General features: G+C 41.0%; 1 long non-coding RNA gene across 1 annotated transcript; it reads right to left on the bottom strand.

Moving 5' to 3' along the window:
- Positions 1-1,461: 1,461 nt before the first annotated feature.
- Positions 1,462-9,239, bottom strand: LOC133480114 (uncharacterized). The gene is made up of 2 exons (XR_009789188.1): positions 8,542-9,239; positions 1,462-8,050 (listed from the first exon to the last, which is right to left on the bottom strand). It is a non-coding gene; the product is annotated as an uncharacterized LOC133480114 (long non-coding RNA).
- Between the last annotated feature and the right edge of the window lie 623 nt (positions 9,240-9,862).

The raw sequence follows: 9,862 nt of genomic DNA, 5'->3' as shown, positions 1-9,862 counted from the left end.
GTCGTGGATGGGGCTTCCAGCACATCGATGACCCAACGCGCACAGACAAGGAAATGAAAGAGTGGCTAAAGAAGAAGCACATTAAAGTCAAGGAGTGGCCTGGCCAGTCTCCAGACCTAAATCCCATAGAGAATCTGTAGAGGGAGCTGAAGCTTTGAGTTGCCAAGGCACAGCCTCAAAGCCTTAAGGATTTGGAGAGGATCTGCAAAGAGCAGTGGTCCAAAATTCCTCCCGAGATGTGTGCAAACCTGGTGATCAACTACAAGAAACGTTTGACCTCTGTACTGGCCAACAAGGGGTTCTCCACCAACTACTAAGTCATGTTTTGATAGGGGGTCAAATACTTATTTCCCTCAATGAATTGCAAAATAATTTGAATATTATTTTTTTTGTGTGATTTTCTCTGTTCTCTGTTAAAATACACCTACCATAAAAATGATAGACCGTTCATGTCTTTGTCAGAGGGTAAACTTACAAAATCAGTGCTGGATCAAGTTATTATATCCTCCACTGTACATAGTTACAAAACACAATATTATGTGGGTCTTCAAAGCCTGGGAATAAATGAGTTAATAAATGGTAGAACGAACGATTGCATTAATTAAACAAGCCATCCTGGTTTGCCGATCAGGTGCTACTGGGTACCAAGTTGGTTAGCCCTGGACTAGAGTCATACTATTCATCATTTATTTTTAGGGTTATTTTTAAAGGGACATTTTCTCCAAGTTTGAAAAATGTCATTGTTGCTTGCTTTTAGTTTTTATTGAAGGGTAAAAAAAAATAAAAAATCAATTAAAAGGCCATATCACCCAGACCTAGTTTACATGTTCCATTGAGTTTGCATGCGAACCACTGGGATTGTGTTAGTGTATACCACACCACCTGTTAAATTTTTCAACTTGATAACAGTCAGACAGTTGTGGGCGATTGCAGGATGTATTTTCATGGCCAATGAGATCCAAATCAAGCGCTGTGTTAGAAATATTTAATATAATATATATACACAGGGTGATTGAAAAGTAACTCCCTATTTTAAAATACTTATAATTTATTCATATGTTGTAATAGTTTTCTCATTTTTTTTTTGTATGTTCCATGATTAAAGGAGCAAGTCTATTCTACCAAAGCAACGACTTTGGAAGAACTTGAAGGGCGAATACGAGAAGTTACGTCTTCCATCCCACAAGAGTTCCTTGTGAAATCAGTTAATGCGGTTCCCAGGCGGCTTGAGAAACTGGTGGCTAATGCTGGCGCCCATATCGAATTTTAAATAAAACTCCATGCAATACACTTTCTTCTCATGTCCATTTCTTGTAAGAATTATAGTTCAGAAATAAATAATAGGTACTTAAAAATAGGGAGTTACTTTTCAATCACCAGGTATATAATGGCCAAAATAATAATCATAATTATTTTGATCAACATTATAATTGTGATTATTAGTCACAATCATTCTTCATGTTAAGGGAAAAAATATATTTTTTTATTGCACTACTTTTCAACAAACAATATGTTACAGTTTCCAGTGCAAAATAAAGCTTTCAATAAGAATAAATGATAGATTCATTCATTCATTCGTCTTCCGTTCCGCTTATCCTCACTTGGGTCGCAGGTGTGTCGGAGCCTATCCCAGCTATCTTCCGGCGAAAGGCGGGGCACACCCTGAACTGGTCGCCAGCCAAACGCAGGGCACATAGAAACAAACAACCATTTGTCAGTCATGCACGGTCACAAACTGCAAAGAACTCAACAGTTGTGATTTCCCTCTCTATTTACTTCTGGCATTTTTTTATTTTTATTTTATTTTTATTTTTTTACTGTGGTCAGGCCAGCCGAAAAGTTGAAGTCAAGGCAGCCGCTACAACGATTGCTAATAGTGTCTTACCGTGACACGCCACCTCTCCGCCAACATGCTGAGAGGGCCAACGTCAAAATAAAAGCTTCATATATTTCTATATTGGACATCAATGCGATTATAAGCTTTGAATTTGAAGTTGGCCATGGAGCGCGGTACCGGCCCTTAATGAAGCCTTAATTGCCTTAACCATACGTTCGCCCCCTGGTGGCTGGCTGACTAGGTTGCGGGCACTGCTGCAAATGAAGCACTTTTCATATGCAGCAGCCATTGTCTCATTTTCAGCCTGAAAATATAGCCACATAGCGCTCCTCTTCCTCTCTGCCATTCTTCTGCTTAGTGTTTCTGTGGATGGATGCGTTATCCGTGTGCTGGTGGGTGGGCGGATCCGAGCCTTGCTTGCTTTGAGATGCATGTGATGACACAAAATCGAAACACAAAAGGGGGAGGAGGAGAAAAGTGTGCCTGCTCCGCGCTGAGACAGAAGCAGTCTAGGTCTCGCCTGCTTGACGAAACCGCAGCAGTGCATACAAGAGCTGTATACTGTATCGATTTCATCACGCTAGTATCGATCCGATACCAATACTGACTTGGTATCAATATTATCGTTATTTTGATCGATCCTCCCACCACAAATTCCTGCCATTGAATTCAGTTACCAGGGAAAACCTAATGTTGCTCTGTTAGCCAACTTGCTGTGATGTTATGTTAAGCCTGTTATGAGGGTTAAGTGCTTGTTCTTAGCTTTTGTTTGGTTTTCTCTCTAGGGCTTCCCCCCCCCCAAGGTTCCATTGGTATTAGTTAAAAATAGCACTAGTGTTTATTTGCAGAAGTCATCAAAGAAAAGGGCTTGGAGCATGTCACTGTGGAGGGCATGGTGATAAAGATCATTCCTAAAGGAAGAGGTACCGTAACTGAACTGCTTCGCGGAGCCAATGCTCAATGAATGTAGAGCTAAACAATCACTCATGTGACTTTTACGGATTTGCTGACAGGCATTCGGGCTGAGTCAGTGAGTCCAACCTAAAACACTCAACACATCCCTTAAAAAAAGGATTATTAAATGCATGTTACTTAACAGGATCAACATCATAATTTTATACTTACATGACATTGCATAAATATGCTGTGCACTTTCTGTTTCCAAGCTTTGTGTTCTATTCCAATCGTGGGTACGAATTTCTTTCACAGCCTCTGTGCCAGACAGTGTCAAGCAGGAACTTCTACACAGGCTAAGAGATTTTATTTATTTTTAGCTCAACAGGTTACCTAATAAAAGTACTTTATGGCCACCTTTCATGTCACTTAAGGTCATCTTACACATCCTTGGTAAAAAGAAAAATATAAAAGTAATACAATATTAACAGTAAAATACAGCAACACAGCACACAAGAATCAATAATAGATGAGGAGTTAAAACCAAACCAGTTCTAACAAATATGCCTGTTAGAATATTGACATATATACAAATAAACACATGCAGACATGCATACATACATACATACATACATACATTACCAGGTACGCCAACTTTCCAAGCCTGCTCCTTTCTTGCTCAGTCCCGGTACTGATAACATGTCGTGTCATACAGCTCAGGGTGCCTACAGACTGCAACAGTCACCTCCTTCATTATTCTCTACTCAACAAATGTGTACAGGACGCTGTGTGTGACCTAGTCCATTCTCGATGCTGATTGGCTGTCACGACTCGAATTTCGCTTGAAGTTCAAATCTCCCAACTCGAGCGAACGCCCCACTCGCGACGCATCTAACGCATCATACACATCACCCAGTACAGATTCGCGTCTATTCACACGAACAACTCCATTGACTTTATTATGTAAACATCCAGTGAACGCAGCATTAGTAGGTACGGTGAATATTAATTTAGTGTGACACACCAATTAATAACGACACGAAATTGCCACTCGCCGGAGACAAATGGACAGGCGCTCCGCAGCTGAGATGCAATGCCTGTCGTTTAGTAGTTTGTAGGGAAATCTTGGGACCGATTCAAGTCAGCATGTCGTCTTGCATGTTTGAGTTTTAATGCTGTCATACAACTTCATTAGTATCAATTGAAGTCCATAGAAAATTGATTCTTAGTGGACTCTTGTTCCATGTTCTGCATTTTTCCGTATACATTTTAAATCACTTCGTGTTGTTTTGCTGAAGGGTTTCCAAAGTTACACACGCATAATGCCCAGATACTGTGGAACCTCAAATTTCAAACTCATCAAAGGGCTTGCAATCTGTGTTTTCTTGGCTGAAGTGTGACAGCAGGCCAGGTGACATCCCAGGTGGCGTCCTCGTGTGCCAAACCACTGCTGCCCCTATTGTTGTAAATGTGTTTTTTATTCAGGTGATAGAACAGTTACAAAAATAGTCAGTAGGAAGCAGTCTAACACCTTATCAACACAGTGTCAAATTACTGTTTCACAACACTCCAACTTAATTTTACACGGACATTTAAGCACTTTAGTAATTTCCATAATTAATAACAGTGCTCCACATCATAAATCATGTCAATAATAGAAATAGATCATTCAAACCTGTAAGAGTTTTCACTTACTCCTTTTTAACCTTACAGTAAACAGTACAGGGTAAAGCCCAATCTCGCTCTTAAGATGCTCAAATGTTTGTCTTGTCAGTGGCTTGGTGAAGATATCTGCCTTCATATCAACTGTTGGACAATACTGCACTTGTATTTGCCCATTTCTGACACACTCACAAATGTAGTGTGAGTGAATGTCAAGGGATTCTTAATGATTGCGATGGCTCCTTGATTGTCTTGCAGGATCACTGTTGGTGAATCACTCATTCCAAGATCAGTCAGTAACCGCTTCAACCAGGTACTTTCTTGAGGTGATTGGCTGAGTGCAACATACTCAGCTTCTGCAGTTGAGAGTGAAACTGTTGTCTGTGTTTTACTTAGGCAACTTACTGCTCCTCCACTCAGTAAGAATACATTAGCGGTTGTTGAGCAACAGTCATCCTAATATCCAGCCCAGTCAGCATCTGAGAAACCCATCAAAGTTCCCAATTCTGACCATTCATACTTGAGGGCAAGGTTCACTATGCCCTTCAAGTACCGAAGAATTCTTTTCACAGATGTCACATGTGCAGTATTTGGGTTTGCATTGAACTTTGACACAACGCTCACTGCTTGCCAGCAGGGGTTACAACAGGAGTAGGATTATACATTCCATACTTCTGGAGAATCGTTTCAATGTAATGCTTCTGGTGAAGAAAGACACAGTCTTTTGCTTTGTCTTGAACAACAGAGATGCCCAGGATATAAGACAGCTCACCCATGCCCTTCATCTTGTAGCGCTTCTTGAGCGCTTGTTTCAATTCATCCATGGTTTCTGTTGATTCTGTGATCAGAATCAGATCATGTACATACACAGCTAGTATCTCTAGCTTCTGTTGAAGTCTCAAAAACACACATGGGTCTGATGTGCTCTGTTTAAACCCAATATCCTCCATAAACTGAAAGCCTAGAGACTGTTTCAGTCCATATATTGACTTGTTCAGTTTACACACCAGATGTTCCTGACCTGATTGGATGTATCCTTCTGGTTGCTCCATGTAGATTTCTTCTTCCAGGTATCTATTTATAAATGCAGTTACTACATCCATCTGGTGTACATGTAGATTATTCTGGACAGCAAAGGACAGTAATGTACGAATCAGCTGTATCGTACCACAGGTGAAAACGTTTCATCGTAGTAAGCACCATACGTCTGTGAGTAGCCTTTGACAGCGAGTCTACACTGTCTCTCCACTCTTCTGTCGCTGTGATGCTTGACTTTGAACACCCAACTTAATCCAATAGCCTTGCAATCCTTTGGTAGAGTCACTAAGTCCCATGTTTCGTTTTCTATCACTGACTCATATTCCAAGTCATCCGCTTCCTGCCATTTCTTTGCATTGGGACTCGTCAGTGCTTCTTTCAGTGTGTTTGGCTCTGTAACAAAACACATATTAGCATAATGGTCAATTACAATGTCAGCAAACTCATCATATCCACATCTCTTTGGAGGCTTTCTGATTCTTCTGCTTTGTCTTGGAGATTCACTGACAGTGGCCTTGTCAGCTGGTGTTCCCTTTTCATCTGTATTGATGGATGTTTCATTCTGTGAACAGGATACTTCCCCTTCCTGTTTCCAGCCGAAGTCTGATTCATTGAAGATGACACCTCGACGAATGAAAATCCTCCTTGTGTCTGTATCCAATAGACGGTAGCCTTTTGCATTGTTTGCATATCCCATGAAGTGAAGTTTCACAGCTTTCTTGTCCAGTTTTCGTCTTTCTGGGACGTGCCATAGGCAATACAGCCAAGCACTTTGATGTGACTCATGTTGGACCTTTTGCCACTCCATCTATGGTACAGTGTCTCTTTCTTCAGAGCAGATGTAGGCAACCTGTTCTGTATATAAGCTGCAGTTACTACAGCCTCTTCCCAGCACATCTTTGGCAACTTAGCATGAGACACCATACTTCTAGCATCTTCAATTAGTGTCCTGTTTTTCCTTTCTGCAACACAATTTGGCTGAGGTGTGTGAGGTACAGTCATCTCATGGTGAATACCTTGAGCCTTCAGGTATTCTTGAAACACATTGGATGTGTATCCTACACCATTGTCTGTTCTCAGCTGTGTGACTTTCTGCCCAGAGTCAAAAAGTATTTTCAAATTCCTTGACTTTGCTAAGAACTTCATATTTCTGTTTAATGAAGTAGACCTTGCAGCATCTGGTATGGTCATTAATAAAAGTCAGTACTTTGCTCCACCTATGTACTCGGTCTGCATGGGACCACAGATGTCACTATGGATCAACTGTAACTTACGTTGGGAGCCAATCTCTCCCACTGGCTTGAAAGCTTTCCCTCCACACACGCTTCACAGAAGGGAACTTCTTTTTCTGAAGTAAAATCCACTCAGATTTAGCAGATGTTTGAGTTCCTTCAACTTCCTGGTGTGGCCCAGGCGCTGATGCTACAGGTTGGCTGCTACTGATGCACTTGTTGCACCATGACGCACCGGCAAACTTCCCTCGACGTCCAGCTGATCCAATCCATCAGATCTTTGTGTTCCCATTTTTTCCTCGAATGTAGCAACAAGATATCTTGAACTGCACTGTATTTCCTTTTCTGTTAGCAGCTCCCACTGAGAAAATATTTCCAGATAGCATGGGAACAGACAGCACATCGTACATTGTGACGTTTATTCATCACTTACTTTCAATGTCATTTTTGGTTTGATGTTGCCAAATCCTTGTGCATCCACAAACATGCCATCATTGAGTTTTACAGACTGTGGCTCTGAAAAATGTTGGTAGTCTTGAAGACTTTCTTCATGTCAAGTCGTCTTTTCATCTTTGATGCTCCAGAGTCAACCAACCACTGAGCCTGTGGTGACATTTCATCCTGATTTGTCCCTTTTGCGACAAAGGCACTCTCAAATGAGTCTTCTGCATCTTCCCAAATGATACTTTTGGCCTTGTGGGTTTTATTTTTCCTTATGTTTTGTGGACAGTCACACTTTATATGACCTTCTTTCCCACACTTGTAACATCTCCATGAGCTGAATCTGTCAGGTCCCACTGCCTTAGCATTCGGTTGCATCTCTCCCCGAACTTGTGTTGACATGGCTGATGGACCACTGGATGCGGTACCACCATAAACACCATCAGCTTGCATTTTCTTTTGTTCTTCATTCATTAATGCTTGCTGAACAAAGTGCAGTGTCAAGTGGTCCATGTTTGTTTCTAATGCTGTGACAATTGTAACATAGCTTGATGCCAAGCTACCCAGGAGAGTTACAATATGATCTTCGTCTTCAATTACAGCACCTATTGCTCTAAGCTGGTCAGTCAATTCCTTCATTCGTTTTAGATGTTCAGTTAAACTTTTTCCGTCCTTCATTTCACATCTAAAGTATTTTTTCTTTAGGAACAGTTTATTTGCAAGTGTGTCTCTCTCAAAATCTCCTCTCAGTGTGTCCCACGCTTCTTTGGTAGTGTGACAGCTTGTTATCAGGTACAGCTGGGGTGTACTTACATTCAGCACCAGGATGGAAAGTGCCTTTTCTCTCCGTCTGTGGAATTCTGTTTGAAGTATTAGCATCCGCTGCTAGCACATCTGTTTCCACAACCATGCCCCGCAGTCCTTTCGCTTTCAGCAACTGGTCAATCTGAAACTTCCATGTTGGCCAGTTATCAGTTTGTCGATAAATAGTTTATCTTCCATTGTGAATCCCACAAGACCGTCTATTCCTCATGAAAACAGCTTTTCAGCGACGCAACTGGGCCCATTACCTATTGTTGTTAACCTGTTTTTTTTATTCGGATGATTGAATAGTTACAAAAACAGTCAGTAGGAGTCAGTATAACACCTTCTCAACACAGTGTCAAATTACTGTTTTACAACAGCCCGTCCCCACCCCACCCCTCAACACACGCACGCTCCATTAATGACCCAAATTAATAGCTTTATTATCGGCAGATCTCTCTATCAGTGATTCTCAAATGCCCCTTTTCCGTTGTACTGGTTGTAGCGTTCCCTCATGGGGAAAACACATTTCCAGGTTTAGCGAGCCGCGCCGCAGCCAAATAAATAGTATACGAAGCATCCAATATTGTGTTTTACATCAATACTTAACTATATTCAGAATGTAAAATGTACCTGCTGATGAAAAAGCAAAGCTTGTGACCAGAATGTACGCAAATGTACGTACATGCTGGGGACGTTCAAAAGAATGGAGCCAGTGAGCCTCCTTTCAATCCACACTCTCGCTTTTATTCTCGCCAACTCCCTCACTCTTCAGCAACTTGCTTCTTCCTTAACTATGAAGCTATCTGTTTATGGTTTAAGGAATGTGATAAAGTAAAAGATACTGAATACACAGCATCAAATCGACAGAGGAGGTGCGGGCATTTTTATCCATATTGGCAGAAGCTGAAATACAGCGAAATGGAAGGCGTGACAAGAAACAAGCGTGTCACCTTCTTCTTGATCCTGCTCCAATCCCTCCCACTTGTGATTGGTGCCTGTTGTAATGGAAAAGCAACAGAGGCCAGACCGGCCAAGTGAAGCCAGGGCAGAGCGGGGCCAGGCCGTTCTTGTACTTGTCATGGAAAAGCGGCAATGGTGTGGTATCAGTACCACTAGTGGTACACGGGCTCCCTCTAGTGGTATGCGGAATATTCACTAACTAAGTACAATTAAGTTGTATTTACCTTGAAAGTATAACACATTTGCATTTAATGTTCAATAACTATTTGTTTTTAAATATTTAGATACAATTTAGGTACAATTTTAATGTAACTTTTGTGCATTATATTTTAATTGAATAATCATTATTTAAGTACGTGTTTCTTTTTTCTTTTCCTATATTTAAGCGCAATGTGAATGTTTAGACTGTCCATAAAAATACAGTACCAGTAGTTTACAACTATGTTAAGTATATGCTACCAGTCAAAAGTTTTGAAAAAGATGTGCTTCCTGTCGAATGGAGAAGTGTCTCCAAACCTTTGACTTTTGTACTTTTTAAGGAATAAAACCTCTTTCATTTTTGATGAATACGTAGGACTACTATGCTACTATATTTTAATGTTGGTTTTGAAGGTGGTACTTGGAGAGCAAATTATTTTTTTTAGGTGGTACTCGGTGCAAAAGGTGTGAGAACCTCTGCTCTAGGGCTCTAGGGCTCTAGGGCAACACATTTAAAAGCAGCTCTGCACCCTGGATTGCACCACTGAACCTCACTGGATAGAATTACCTGTGATGCAAAGTATTATCATACAGTTTTTCATGTATTTTCTTCCTCTCCATCACTCTGAACCTGCATAGTTACCAAGGATCTCTACGGACGCCAGATGACTCTTAATTCACTTCATAACAACACTGAGAGTTGAGTAGAAATTGAAGAGAAAACATGTTTTAACTAGAATCATACTCAGAAGAAGACTTGGCTGCGGCCAAACAATCCGAATTTAGGTCGGCG

This window comes from Phyllopteryx taeniolatus, chromosome 6 (assembly GCF_024500385.1).
Source record: "Phyllopteryx taeniolatus isolate TA_2022b chromosome 6, UOR_Ptae_1.2, whole genome shotgun sequence".
Lineage (NCBI taxonomy): Eukaryota > Metazoa > Chordata > Actinopteri > Syngnathiformes > Syngnathidae > Phyllopteryx > Phyllopteryx taeniolatus.
This window is presented reverse-complemented; position numbering and strand designations above follow the sequence as displayed.